At 38.1% G+C, this 15854-nt stretch overlaps 1 non-coding gene across 1 annotated transcript; it reads right to left on the bottom strand.

Moving 5' to 3' along the window:
- Nucleotides 1-11842: 11842 nt before the first annotated feature.
- On the bottom strand, nt 11843-11950 carry LOC112760329 (small nucleolar RNA R71). Its single transcript, XR_003180775.1, has one exon. It is a non-coding gene; the product is annotated as a small nucleolar RNA R71 (small nucleolar RNA).
- Between the last annotated feature and the right edge of the window lie 3904 nt (nt 11951-15854).

Raw genomic sequence — 15854 nt, 5'->3', positions numbered from 1 at the left:
TTACTGCTGCATATGGGAGTAGCATCTGTATACCTCCCATCAGAGCAAGCAGTTTTGAGCTAAATCCTCAGCTCATTGTCATGGTGCAGCAAAATTGCCAGTATTCCGGTCTCCCACAGGAAGAACCTACTGAGTTTCCGGCACAGTTCTTGCAAATTGCTAACACAGTACATGACAAGGAAGTAGATCAGAATGTCTATAGATTATTACTATTCCCATTTGCTGTAAAAGATCAAGCTAAGAGGTGGTTAAATAACCAACCCACAGCAAGCATCAGAACATGGAAACAGTTATCAGACAAATTCCTGAATCAATATTTCCCTCCAAAAAGGATGACACAGCTAAGGCTGGACATTCAAGGCTTTAAACAAGAGGATGATGAATCCCTTTATAACGCCCAGGAGAGGTACAGAGGGATGCTAAGGAAATGCCCCTCTGAAATATTTTCAGAGTGGGTGCAGTTAGACATCTTCTTCTACGGGCTTACAGAAAAAGCTCAGGTATCTCTAGACCACTCAGCTGGTGGATCTATACATATAAGAAAGACTATTGAAGAGGCTCAAGAGCTTATCGATATAGTTGCTAGAAATCAGCATCTGTACATAAGTAATGAGTCCTCCATGAAAGAAGAAACTAAGGCAGTATCAACTGACTTTAGTCCTCAGGAACAAGTTGCTGAATTTAATCAGCAACTATCTTCTATAACAAGGCAGTTAGCAGAATTCAAGGAGATGCTACAAGAAACCAAAAATTCTAACAAGGATATGGAATCACAATTGAATCAGACAAAACAGCAGTTATCAAAACAGATAACAGAGGAGTGCCAAGCAGTTCAATTAAGAAATGGAAATACATTAAATACCTCATCTCAAAGCAGCAGAAAGCCAAGAAAAGAACAACTAACAGAGGATGAGCAACCTACTACCCAAAATCCCTCTGAGGATAGTAAGAGCCCAGAGAGGACTAAGTCTGGCATTCAAATGCAAGAAAAGGGTGAAAAATTGGCGTTAAACGCCCAATCCATGTCCAGTTCAGGCATTCAAACGCCAGAAAAAGAGTAGGAATCTGGCGTCAAACGCCCAATCCATGTCCAGTTCTGGCGTTAAAATGCCAGTGAGGGATCAGACACTTGTAAGTGCTGATAATAACTTCCTCAAGAAGGCTTCCCAACCTGCCTCTGTAGGAATTAAACCTGCAGTAACTAAGGTTGAAGAATATAAAGCCAAAATGCCTTATCCTCAGAAACTCCGCCAAGCGGAACAGGATAAACAATTTGCCTTCTTTGCAGACTATCACAGGACTCTTGAAATAAAGATTCCATTTGCAGAGGCACTTGAGTAAACACCCTCTTATGCTAAGTTCATGAAAGAGATCTTAAGTCATAAGAAGGATTGGAGAGAAACAGAAAAAGTTTTTCTCACTGAAGAATGCAGTGCAGTCATTCTAACAAGCTTACCAGAAAAGCTTAAGGATCCAGGAAGCTTTATGATACCATGCACATTAGAGGGTACTTGTACCAAGACAACTCTATGTGACCTTGGGGCAAGTATCAATCTAATCCCTGCATCCACTATCAGAAAGCTTGGCTTGACTGAAGAGGTCAAACCAACCTGAATATGTCTTCAACTTGCTGATGGCTCCATTAAATATCCATTAGGCATAATTGAGGACATGATTGTCAAGGTTGGGTCATTTGCCTTTCCCACTGACTTTATAGTGCTGGAAATAGAGGAGCACAAGAGTGCAACTCTCATTCTAGGAAGACCTTTCCTAGCAACTGGACGAACCCTCATTGATGTCCAAAAATGGGAAGTGACCCTGAGAGTCAATGAGGATGAGTTCAAGTTAAATGCTGTCAAAGCTATGCAGCATCCAGACACAGCAAATGACTGCATGAGTGTTGATATTATTGACTCCCTAGTAGAGGAGATCAACATGGCTGAGAGTCTCGAATTAGAGCTAGAGGACATCTTTAAAGATGCTCAGCCTGATTTGGAGGAACCAGAGGAAATAAAAGAACCTCTAAAAATTCCTCAGCAAGAGGAGAAACCTCCTAAACCCGAGCTCAAACCACTACCACCATCCCTAAAATATGCATTTCTGGGAGAAGGTAACACTTTTTCGGTGATCATAAGCTCTGCTTTAAATCCACAGGAAGTGAAAGCACTACTTCAAGTGCTAAGGACACACAACATAGCTCTTGGGTGGTCCATAAGTGATCTTAAGAGCATCAGCCCAGCAAGATGCATGCACAAGATCCTATTGGAGGACGTTGCTAAGCCAATGGTTCAACCACAGAGGCGGCTAAATCCAGCCATGAAGGAGGTGGTGTAGAAAGAGGTCACCAAGTTACTGGAGGTTGGGATTATCTATCCTATTTCTAATAGCCCCTGGGTAAGCCCTGTCCAAGTTGTCCCCAAGAAGGGAGGCATGACAGTGATTTATAATGAAAAGAATGAATTGGTTCCTACAAGAACAGTTACAAGGTGGCGTATGTGTATTGACTACAGAAGGCTCAATACAGCCACCAGGAAGGATCACTTTCCTTTACCATTCATAGACCAGATGCTAGAAAGACTAGCAGGTCATGAATATTACTGCTTTTTGGATGGCTATTCAGGTTACAACCAAATTGCAGTAGATCCTCAGGACTAAGAGAAAACAACATTCACATGTCCTTCTGGAGTATTTGCCTACAGAAGGATGCCTTTTGGTCTGTGCAATGCACCTGCAACCTTTCAGAGGTGCATGCTCTCTATCTTCTCTGATATGGTAGAGAAATTTCTAGAAGTCTTCATGGATGACTTCTCAGTATTTGGAGACTCATTCAGCTCCTGCCTTGACCATTTAGCTCTTGTTCTGAAAAGGTGCCAAGAGACCAACCTAGTTTTAAACTCGGAAAAATGTCACTTTATGGTGACTGAAGTAATTGTCCTTGGGCATAAAATTTCAAACAAGGGAATAGAGGTGGATCAAGCTAAAGTGGAGGTAATTGAAAGATTACCACCGCCTGCCAATGTTAAGGCAATCAGAAGCTTTCTGGGGCATGCAGGATTCTATAGGAGGTTTATAAAGGATTTTTCAAAAATTGCAAAACCTCTGAGCAATCTGCTAGCTACTGACACGCTATTTGTGTTTGACACAGAGTGTCTACAGGCGTTTGAAACTCTGAAAGCTAAGCTGGTCACAGCACCAGTTATTTTTGCACCAGACTGGACATTACCATTCGAACTAATGTGTGATGCCAATGACCATGCCATTGGTGTAGTACTGGGACAGAGGCATAACAAGCTTCTGCATGTCATTTATTATGCTAGCCGTGTTTTAAATGATGCGCAGAGGAATTACACAACCACAGAAAAAGAGCTGCTTGCAGTGGTTTATGCCATTGACAAGTTTATATCATACTTAGTAGGATCAAAAGTGGTTGTGTACACTGACCATGCTGCTCTTAAATATCTACTTACAAAGCAGTATTCAAAACCCAGGCTCATAAGATGGGTGTTGCTTCTACAAGAGTTTGATATAGAAATAAGAGACAGAAAAGGGACAGAGAACCAAGTGGCTGATCATCTGTCCTGGATAGAACCAGTAGAAGGGGCGTCCTCCCCCTCTATTGAGATTTTTGAAACCTTTCTAGATGAGAAATTATTTGCCATTCAGGAAACACCATGGTTTGGAGACATTGCAAACTATAAAGCTGTAAGATTCATACCCAAAGAGTACTGCAGGCAGCAAATAAAGAAATTGATTTCTGATGCAAAGTACTACTTATGGGATGAACCATATCTGTTTAAGAGATGTACAGATGGGATAATCCATAGATGTGTGCCCAAGGAAGAGGCACAGAAGATCTTATGGCATTGCCATGGATCACAATATGGAGGCCATTTCGGAGGTGAGCGAACAGCCACCAAGGTTCTCCAATGTGGCTTCTACTGGCCTACTCTCTATAGAGACTCCCGAGAGTTCGTACATAACTGTGACAGTTGCCAGAGAGCTGGTAATCTGCCTCATGGTTACGCCATGCCTCACAAGGGATCTTGGAGATTGAGTTGTTTGATGTATGGGGTATTGACTTCATGGGGATTTTCCCAACATCATACTCAAACACGTATATTCTGGTGGCAGTAGACTATGTATCTAAATGGGTAGAGGCAATTGCAACACCCACTAATGATACTAAGACAGTGATGAAGTTCCTCCAGAAACATATCTTTAACAGGTTTGGTGTCCCTAGAGTACTAATCAGTGATGGGGCACTCACTTCTACAATAAACAGCTTTACTCTGCTATGGTCCGATACGGAATTAGCCACAAAGTAGCAACTCCATATCATCAATAGACAAATGGGCAAGCTGAAGTCTCTAATAGAGAACTAAAAAGAATCCTGGAACGGACTGTAATTACCCGTAGAAGGGATTGGGCAAAAAGCTTGGATGATGCTCTGTGGGCATACAAAACAGCATTCAAGACTCCTATAGGGACCTCTCCATACCATCTTGTGTATGGGAAAGCATGCCATTTTCCAGTGGAACTGGAACACAAGGCCTACTGGGCAACCAGATTCCTAAATCTTGATGCCAAGTTAGCTGGAGAGAAAAGATTGCTCCAGTTGAATGAGCTAGAAGAATTCAGACTCAATGCTTTTGAAAATGCAAAAATTTACAAGGAGAAAGCAAAAAGGTGGCATGACAAGAAACTGTCACCCAGAGTCTTTGAGCCAGGACAGAAAGTTCTACTGTTCAACTTTAGGCTCAGATTGTTCCCTGGGAAACTGAAATCTCGGTGGAAGGGACCATATGTGATTACGAGTGTGTCACCATATGGGTATGTAGAGCTTCAAGATATTAACTCTAATAAGAGGTTCATTGTTAATGGACAGAGATTCAAGCATTATCTTGAAGGTAATGTTGAGCAAGAATGCTCAAAGCTGAGACTAGATTAAAGCTCAGTAAAGTCCATCTAAAGACAATAAAGAAGCACTTGCTGGGAGACAACCCAGCCATTAGCAATGTTTATTTGTTATGCAAATAATAGTTATATGAGTTTTATATAAATTATCTTTAAGAATGATTAACAATTGCAGGAGTTCACAGAGTTACAGAAGAATTCAGAGCATAAAGCAGAGAAAATGAGCTCACTGGCACAAAAATGCCAGTAAAGGGAATTGTGGGCGTTAAACGCCCAAAAGAAGCATCTACTGGGCGTTTAATGCCAGAATTGCAGCATCCTGGGCATTTAGAAAAACGCCCAGTGACAAAGGATTTCTGGTGTTTAACGCCAGCCAGGGTACCTGGCTGGGCGTTAAACGCCCAAAACAAGCAACAAATGGGCGTTTAACACCAGAAGTGTGGAGGGGAGGAAGTTGGTTTTTCACTTCAATTTTTCTCAAATTTTCATATTTCTATCCATGATTTCTTGCATGAACATGTTACAAATTCTCATTTTTCAATTTCAATTTCAAAATAATTTCAAGGCTAAAAATCTTTCTTCATTCTTCTTCAACTTCTTTTCAAATCTTTTTCAAAACTCAACTATCTTTTTAAATTCTTTTCAAATCTTTTTCAAATCTCTCTCTTATCTTTTCAATTTTAAAACTATATCTTTTGCATATCATAATTATCTTTTTACAAATCATATCCCCTAGCATATCTTTTTCAAAATTTTCGAACCCACCCCCTCCTCTTTAAATTCACATTCGGCCACCCCCTTTCCTCCACAATTCGAATTTGTCTCTCCTTCTATTCCTCTCCTTTCCTTTCTTTTGCTTGAGGACAAGCAAACCTCTAAGTTTGGTGTGCTTTTCGTGATCACTGAGCTAAGACTCACTAAGATCATGGCTCCAAAAGGAAAACAAACCACTTCAAGAGGCAAAAAGGAGAATGTTCCAAAACCACTTTGGAATCAAGAGAGGTTCTCAACCAAAGAACATGCAGACCATTACTACAAAATAATGGGTCTAAGATCAGTGATCCCGGAAGTTAAATTCGATCTGAAAGAAGACGAATATCCGGAGATCCAAGAGTAGATTCGAAAAAGAGGCTGGGAAATTCTGGCTAATCTTGAGACAAAGGTGGGTAGAAACATGGTTCAGGAATTCTACTCAAATCTGTGGCAAACAGATAAGCAGAGATTAACAGGAGCCGCCTTCTATACCTTTCGAACCTTGGTCAGAGGGAAGGTTATTTACTTCCACCAGGATAAAATAAGAGAGGTTTTCAAGCTACCTCAACTACAAGATGATCCAGAATCCTTTAATAGGAGAATAGTGAGATTAGATAAGCACTTAAACCAAGTTCTAGAGGACATATGCATCCATGGAACCAAGTGGATAACCAATACAAAGGGAGTCCCAAATTAACTCAAGAGAGGAGACCTCAAACCAATTGCTAGGGGCTGGCTGGACTTCATTGGGCGTTCTATACTGCCCACCAACAACCGCTCTGAAGTCACTATCAAAAGAGCAGTGATAATCCACTGCATTATGCTGGGAAACGAAGTGGAGATTCATCATCTGATTTCTTGTGAGCTTTACACAATTGCAAACAAGAACTCCACTGACACCAAATTGGCTTACCCAAGCCTAATATCTCTGCTATGTAAAGATGCTGGGGTGAAGATGGGAGTAGATGAGTATATCTCAGTCGAGCACCCAATCACCAAAAAGTTAATGAAAGGACAACAAGTGCAGGATAACTCCATCAAAAAGAGGGCACAGGAGTTCCTCCCAGAAATCCCTCAAATTGACTACTGGACCCGCCTAGAAGCATCTGTCACCAAGTTGCAAGAAGCTATGGATCAACTGAAAGAAGAGTAGCAAACTTAAAATAACATGCTCTGCAAACTGCTGAAGGAAGAAGAGAAGTAAGGGCGTGAACTACAGGAGCTGAAGCGCCACAAGCTGTCTCTTGAAGGGCCAGACACCCCACAGATTGAAGGAGCATCCATCTCCCAAGATAAAGGTTGTTGATTCCTAATCTTAACTCTGTGATAACTTTTGCTATTAGAGATCTACCTTAGGAGTCATATGAATAATAGTAATTAGTATCTTTAATTTTATTTTCTTATTGTCTTCAATTAAGGTATAATTTATTTTTCTCATCATCATTAAACATGAATAAAATGGCAGATTTTTTTAGAGTAAGGAGGCAATTTTATTTTCGAGTTCTTAATAAGAAAAATTCAAATTATTTATATGTGGTGGCAATACTTTTTGTCTTCTGAATGAATGCTTGAACAGTGCATAATTTTTGATAGTGAAGTTTATGAATTTTAAATTTGTTGGCTCTTGAAAGAATAGTGAAAAAGGAGAAATGTCGTTTATAATCTGAAAAATCATAAAATTAATTCTTGAAGCAAGAAAAAGCAGTGAATACAAGCTTGCGAAAAAAAAGAGATAGAACAAGCAAGCAGAAAAAGCCAACAGCCCTTTAAACCAAAAGGCAAGGGTAAAAAGGATCCAAGGCTTTGAGCATTAATGAGTAGGAGGGCCTAAAGGAATGAAATCCTGGCCTAAGCGGCTAAACCAAGCTGTCCCTAACCATGTGCTTGTGGCGTGAAGGTGTCAAGTGAAAAACTTGAGACTGAGCGGTTAAAGTCGTGATCCAAAGCAAAACGAGTATGCTTAAGAACTCTGGACACCTCTAACTGGGAATTTTAGCAAAGCTAGGTCACAATCTGAAAAGGTTCACCCAGTTATGTGTCTGTGGCATTTATGTATCCGGTGGTAATACTGGAAAACAAAGTGCTTAGGGCCACGGCCAAGACTCATAAAGTAGCTGTGTTCAAGAATCAACATACTAAACTAGGAGAATCAATAACACTATCTGAATTCTGAGTTCCTATAGATGCCAATCTTTCTGAACATCAATGGATAAAGTGAGATGCCAAAACTATTCAAGAGGCAAAAAGCTACAAGTCCTACTCATCTAATTGGAGCTAAGTTTCATTGATATTTTGGAATTTATAGTATATTCTCTTCTTTTTATCCTATTTGATTTTCAGTTGCTTGGGGACAAGCAACAATTTAAGTTTGGTGTTGTGATGAGCGGATAATTTATACGCTTTTTGGCATTGTTTTTACATAGTTTTCAGTATAATTTAGTTAGTTTTTAGTATATTTTTATTAGTTTTTAAATAAAAATCACATTTCTGGACTTTACTATGAGTTTGTGTGCTTTTCTGTGATTTCAGGTATTTTCTGGCTGGAATTGAGGGACTTGAGCAAAAATCAGATTCAAAGGTTGAAGAAAGACTGCAGATGTTGTTGGATTCTGACCTCCCTGCACTAAAAGTAGATTTTCTGGAGCTACAGAACTCAAAATGGTGCGTTCTCAGTTGCGTTGGAAAGTAGACATCTAGGGCTTTCCAGAAATATATAATAGTCTATACTTTTCTCGAGTTTAGATGATGCAAACTGGCTTCAACCCCAGTTCCATGATGCATTCTGGAGTTAATCGCTAGAAACAGGTTGCAAAGTGGAGTTAAACGCCAGAAATAGGTTACAAACTGGCGTTCAACTCCAAGAGAAGCCTCTACACGTGTAAAGCTCAATGCTCAGCCCAAGCACGCACCAAGTGGGCTCTAGAAGTGGATTTCTGCATCATTTACTCAATTCTGTAAATCCTAGCAACTAGTTTAGTATAAATAGGACTTTTTACTATTGTATTTACATCTTTGGATTATCTTTTGATCTTTAGATCACGTTTGGGGGCTGGCCATTTGGCCATGCCTGAACCTTATCACTTATGTATTTTCAACGGTAGAGTTTCTACACTCCATAGATTAAGGTGTGGAGCTCTGCTGTTCCTCATGAATTAATACAAAGTACTACTGTTTTTCTATTCAATTCAAGCTTATTCCTTCTCTAAGATATCCATTCGCACCCAAGAACATGATGAATGCGATGATTATGTTACGCTCATCATCATTCTCACCCATGAATGCGTGCCGGACAAACACTTCCATTCTACATGCAAACAAGCTAGAATGAGTATCTCTTAGATATCTAATACAGAGGACCGAGTCTGAGATATTAGAATCTTTGTGGTATAAGTTAGAATCCATGGATGGCCATTCTTGAGATCCGGAAAGTCTAAACCTTGTCTGTGGTATTTCGAGTAGGATCTCGGAAGGGATGGCTGTGACGAGCTTCAAACTCGCGAGTGCTGGGCATAGTGACAGACGCAAAAGGATAGTAAATCCTATTCCAGTATGATCGAGAACCGACAGATGATTAGCCATGCAGTGACAGCGCATTGGACCATTTTCACAGAGAGGATGGGATGTAGCCATTGACAACGGTGATGCCCTACATAAAGCTTGCCATGGAAAGGAGTAGAAATGATTGGATGAAGATAGAAGAAAAGCAGAGGTTCAGAGGAACGAAAGCATCTCTATACGCTTATCTGAATTTCTCACTAATGAATTACATAAGTATCTCTATCCTAGTTATATTTTATTTATCTTTTTTTATTATCAATTCACCATAACCATTTGAATCTGCCTGACTGAGATTTACAGGGTGACCATAGCTTGCTTCAGGCCGACAATCTCCGTGGGATAGACCCTTACTCACGTAAGGTTTATTACTTGGACGACCCAGTGCACTTGCTGGTTAGTTGTGCGAAGTTGTGATAAAGAGTTGAGATTACAATTGTGCGTACCAAGTTGTTGGCGTCATTGATGATCACAATTTCGTGCACCAAGTTTTTGGCGCCGTTGCCGGGGATTGTTCTAGTTTGGACAACTAACGGTTCATCTTGTTGCTCAGATTAGGTAATTTTATTTTAATTTTAAGCTTTTTATTTCTTATTTTCAAAAAATACAAAAAAAATATTTCTTCTTTTTCGTTTTTCCCAAAATAATTTTTGAAAAAAAAAACAAAAAAATTAACAAAATCAAAAAATCAGAAAATATTTTTGTGTTTCTTGTTTGAGTCTAGAGTCAATTTTTAAGTTTGGTGTCTTGCATGTGTTTGTTTTTCTCAAGAATTTTCAAAAATTCATCATATATCCTTCATGATCTTTAAGTTGTTCCTGGCCAGTCTTCTTGTTTGATCTTTATATTTTCTTGTTTTGTATCTTTTCTTGTTTTTCATATGCATTCTTGAAACATTAATGCCTAATGAATAAAAATTTTTAAGTTTGGTGTCTTGCATGTTTTCTTTTCTTGAAAATTTTTCAAAAATAAGTTCTTGGCGTTCATCTTGACATTCAAAGTGTTCTTGGTATTCATCTTAACATTCATAGTGTTCTTGCATGCATTAGGTGTTTTGATTCATAATTTTCATGATTTGTTTCAATTTTGTGTTTTTCTCTTTCATCATTAAAAATTCAAAAATAAAAAAAAATATCTTTCCCTTTTTCACTCATCAAATTCGAAAATTTGAGTTGAATTTTTCAATTTTTTTTAAAATCTAGTTGTTTTATGAGTCAAATCAAATTTTCAATTTAAAAATCTTATCTTTTTCAAAATCTTTTTCAAAGTCAAATCTTTTTCAATTTTCTTTTCATATTTTCGAATTCCTTTTTAAAATTTTTCAAAATCTTTTTCATTTTTTCGAAAATATTCAAATTAATTTTCAAAATCTTTTTCTTATTTTATTTCTTAATTTTCGAAAATTTTATTAGCATTTAATGTTTTGATTCAAAATTTTTCAAAGTTGTTACTTGCCTATTAAAAAAGGTTCAATCTTTAAACTCTAGAATCATATCTTTTTAGTTTCTTGTTAGCCAAGTAATCAACTTTAATTTTCAAAATCAAATCTTTTTAAATTTCTTTTTCAAATATTTTTCAAAATAAATTTCAATCACATCTTTTTCAAAATCAATTTCAAAATCTTTTCTAACTTCTTATCTTTTCAAAATTGATTTTCAAATCTCTTTTAATCAATCATATCTTTTTGTTTCAATCATATCTTTTTCAAAACTGCCTAACTAATTCTTTACCTCTAATTTTCGAAAATTCCTTCTCTTTTTTTCAAAAATTCCTTTTTAATTAACTAATTGTTTTAATTTTAATTTAATTTCAATTTTAATTTTTGAATTTTAAATTTAATTTTAAAATATTTTTATTTTATTTTGTTTAATTTTTGAATTCCTTTCTTATCTCTCATCTCCTTCTATTTATTTATTCATCTACTAACAATTTTCCTCACCCAAAAATTCAAACCCATTCTTCTCCTCTGAGTTCGAATTCTTCTCTTCTTCATTCTTTTTCTTCTTTTCTTCTACTCACACAAGGGAACCTCTATACTGTGGTAAAAAGGATCCCTATTATTATTTTCTGTTCCCTTCTTTTTCATATGAGCAGGAGCAAGGACAAGAACATTCTTGTTGAAGCAGATCCTGAACCAGAAAGGATTCTGAAGAGGAAACTAAGAGAAGCTAAAATACAACAATCCAGAGACAACCTTACAGAAATTTTCAAAAAGAAAGAGGAGATGGCAGCCGAAAATAATAATAATGCAAGGAAGATGCTTGGTGACTTTATTGCACCTAATTCCAATTTACATGGAAGAAGCATCTCAATCCTTACCATTGGAGCAAACAATTTTGAGCTTAAACCTCAATTAGTTTCTCTGATGCAACAGAACTGCAAGTTTCATGGACTTCCATCCGAAGATCTTTTTCAGTTCTTAACTGAATTCTTACAGATCTGTGATACTGTTAAGACCAATGGGGTTGATCCCGAGGTCTACAGGCTTATGCTTTTTCCATTTGCTGTAAGAGACAGAGCTAGAGTATGGTTGGACTCTCAACCTAAAGATAGCCTGAACTCTTGGGATAAGCTGGTCATGACTTTCTTAGCCAAGTTCTTTCCTCCTCAAAAGCTTAGCAAGCTTAGAGTGGATGTTCAAACCTTCAGACAGAAAGAAGGTGAATCCCTCTATGAAGCTTGAGAGAGATACAAGGAACTGACCAAAAAGTGTCCTTCTGACATGCTTTCAGAATGGACCATCCTGGATATATTCTATGATGGTCTGTCTGAGCTATCAAAGATGTCACTGGACCATTCTGCAGGTGATTCCATTCACCTAAAGAAAACGCCTGCAGAAGCTTAAGAACTCATTGACATGGTTGCAAATAACAAGTTCATGTACACTTCTGAAAGGAATCTTGTGAATAATGGGACGCCTATGAGGAAGGGAGTTCTTGAAATTAATACTCTGAATGCCATATTGGCTCAGAATAAAATATTGACTCAGCAAGTCAATATGATCTCTCAGAGTCTGAATGGATTGAAGGAATCATCCAACAGTACTAAAGAGAGATCTTCTGAAGAAGAAGCTTATGATCCTGAGAACCCTGCAATAGCAGAGGTGAATTACATGGGTGAACCCTATGGAAACACCTATAATCCCTCATGGATAAATCATCCAAATTTCTCATGGAAGGAATAACAAAAGCCTCAACAAGGCTTTAATAATGGTGGAAGAAACAGGTTTAGCAATAGCAAGCCTTTTCCATCATCCACTCAGCAACAGACAGAGAGTTCTGAGCAGAATCCATCTAACTTAGCAAATATAGTCTCTGATCTATCTAAGGCCACTGTAAGTTTCATGAATGAAACACGGTCCTCCATTAGGAATTTGGAGGCACAAGTAGGCCAGCTGAGTAAAAGAGTCACTGAAACTCCTCCTAGTACTCTCCCAAGGAATACAGAAGAGAATCCAAAAAGAGAGTGCAAGGCCATTGATTTAACCATCATGGCCGAACCTACAAGGGAGGGAAAGGACGTGAATCCCAGTGAGGAAGACCTCCTGGTACGTCCAGTGATCAACAAGGAGTTTCCCTCTGAGGAACCAAAGGAATCTGAGGCTCATCTAGAGACCATAGAGATTCCTTTGAACCTCCTTATGCCATTCATGAGCTCTGATGAGTATTCTTCTTCTGAAGAGAATGAAGATGTCACTGAAGAGCAAGTTGCCAAGTACCTTGGAGCAATCATGAAGCTGAATGCCAAATTATTTGGTAATGAGACTTGGGAAGATGAACTTCCCTTGCTCATCAATGAACTGAGAGATCTGGATCAACTGAAATTGCCTCAGAAGAAACAGGATCCTGGAAAGTTCTTAATACCTTGTACCATAGGCACTGGTGCACGAAATTACAATCACACTTTTGCAACTCTGCACAACTAACCAGCAAGTGCACTGGGTCGTCCAAGTAATACCTTACGTGTGTAAGGGTCGATCCCACGGAGATTGTCGGCTTGAAGCAAGCTATGGTTATCTTGTAACTCTTAGTCAGGATATCAATAATTCTCAGATTTAATTGTAAAAAGTAAAAGAACTTGAAATAAATACTTGTTATGCAGTAATGAAGAACAGGTTGAGGCTTTGGAGATGTTTTGTCTTCTGAATCTCTGCTTTCCTACTATCTTCTTCATGCACGCAAGGCTCCTTCCATGGCAAGCTTTATGTTGGGCATCACCGTTGTCAATGGCTACTTCCCGTCCTCTCAGTGAAAACGTTCCAAATGCGCTGTCACCAAACGGCTAATCATTTGTCGGTTCTCGATCATGCTGGAATAGGATCCATTGATCCTTTTGCGTCTGTCACACGCCCAACAATCATGAGTTTGAAGCTCGTCACAGCCATCCCTTCCCAGATCCTACTCAGAATACCATAGACAAGGTTTTGACGTTTTGGATCTCAGAAATGGCTGCCAATAATTCTAGCTTATACCACGAAGACTCTGATTTGAATCATGAGGCTAAGAGATATGCATTCAATCTAAGGTAGAACGGAGGTGGTTGTCAAGCACGCGTTCATAGGTGAGAATGATGATGAGTGTCACGGATCATCACATTCATCAAGTTGAAGTGCGAATGAATATCTTAGAATGGAAGGAAGCGTGATAGAATGGAAAACAGTAGTAATTGCATTAATTCATGAAGAACAACAGAGCTCCTCACCCCCAACAATGGGGTTTAGAGATTCATGCCGTAGAGAACACAACAAGAAACGTGTAAAGTGTCATGAGCGACAATATGAATCACTAAAAGTAGTATTTATAGTAAACTAGTGACCTAGGGTTACAGAAAATAAGTAAGCTAGGGTGTTTATTGTAAATTTCCACTTCCGGGGCCCACTTGGTGTGTGCTTGGGCTGAGCATTGAAGCTTTCATGTGTAGAGACATTTCTTGGAGTTAAACGCCAGCTTTTATGCTAGTTTGGGCGTTTAACTCCAGCTTTTGTGCCAGTTCTGGAGTTAAACGCCAAAATTCTTGAGCTGACTTGGAACACCTGTTTGGGCCATCAAATCTCGAGCAAAGTATGGACTATTATATATTGCTGGAAAGCCCAGGATGTCTACTTCGAGTGCAGGAAGGTCAGAATCCAACAGCATCTGCAGTCCTTTTTCAGCCTCTGAATCAGATTTTTGCTCAGGTCCCTCAATTTCAGCCAGAAAATACCTGAAATCATAGAAGAATACACAAACTCATAGTAAAACCCAGAAAAGTGATTTTTATTTAAAAACTAATAAAAACATAATAAAAACTAACTAAAATGTACTAAAAATATACTAAAAATAATGCCAAAAAGCGTATAAATTATCCGCTCATCACAACACCAAACTTAAATTGTTGCTTGTCCCCAAGCAACTAAAAATCAAATAGGATAAAAAGAAGAGAATATACAATGAATTCCAAAAACATCTATGAAGATCAGTATTAATTAGATGAGCGGGGCTTTTAGCTTTTTGCCTCTGAACAGTTTTGGCATCTCACTTTATCCTTTGAAGTTTAGAATGATTGGCTTCTATAGGAACTCAGAATCCAGATAGTGTTATTGATTCTCCTAGTTAAGTATGTTGATTCTTGAACACAGCTAATTTATGAGTCTTGGCCGTGACCCTAAGCACTTTGTTTTCCAGTATTACCACCAGATACATAAATGCCACAGACACATAACTGGGTGAACCTTTTCAGATTGTGACTCAGCTTTGCTAGAGTCCCCAATTAGAGGTGTCCAGAGCTCTTAAGCACACTCTTTTTGCTTTGGACCATGACTTTAACCGCTCAGTCTCAAGTTTTCACTTGACACCTTCACACCACAAGCACATGGTTAGGGACAACTTGGTTTAGCCGTTTAGGCCAGGATTTTATTCCCGTGGGCCCTCCTATCCACTGATGCTCAAAGCCTTGGATCCTTTTTATCACCCTTGCCTTTTGGTTTAAAGGGGTATTGGCCTTTTCTGCTTGCTTTTCTCTTTTTTTCTTTTTTTTTGCAAGCTTTCTATTCACTGCTTTTTCTTGCTTCAAGAATCAATTTTATAATTTTTCAGATTATCAAATAACATTACTCCTTTTTCTTTCATTCTTTCAAGAGCCAACAATTTTAACATTCATAAACAATCAAATTCAAAAATATGCACTGTTCAAGCATTCATTCAGAAAGACAATAGTATTGCCACCACATCAAAATAATTAAACTATTTTAAAATTCAAAATTCATGTATTTCTTTTCTTTTTCAATTAAGAACATTTTTCTTTTAAGAAAGGTGATGGATTCATAGGACATTCATAGCTTTAAGACATAAACTTTAATTTTATTGATGATGGAATAAAAATAAGACTCAAAAATAAATATAAAGGCAAACCCACAATAATAGAAGACAGAAAATTAAAAGCAGAAAAAAATAAATGACTCTTAAAATAGACTCTTAATAATAAAGGTTATCACAGAGTTAGGACTCAACAACCTTGATTTTGAGAAGTGGATGCTCCCTCTTTTTGTGGAGTTGTCTTGCACTTGTCCTTCCATTGAATTCTTGGTGATTGGGTGTTCAATTGGGATGAATTCATCTACTCCCATCCTCACCCCAGCATCTTTACATAGCAGA

This window comes from Arachis hypogaea, chromosome 16 (genome assembly GCF_003086295.3).
Source record: "Arachis hypogaea cultivar Tifrunner chromosome 16, arahy.Tifrunner.gnm2.J5K5, whole genome shotgun sequence".
Classification (NCBI taxonomy): domain Eukaryota; kingdom Viridiplantae; phylum Streptophyta; class Magnoliopsida; order Fabales; family Fabaceae; genus Arachis; species Arachis hypogaea.
The sequence above is the reverse complement of the archived record's forward strand: the minus strand, read 5'-3'. Positions and strand labels throughout refer to the sequence as shown.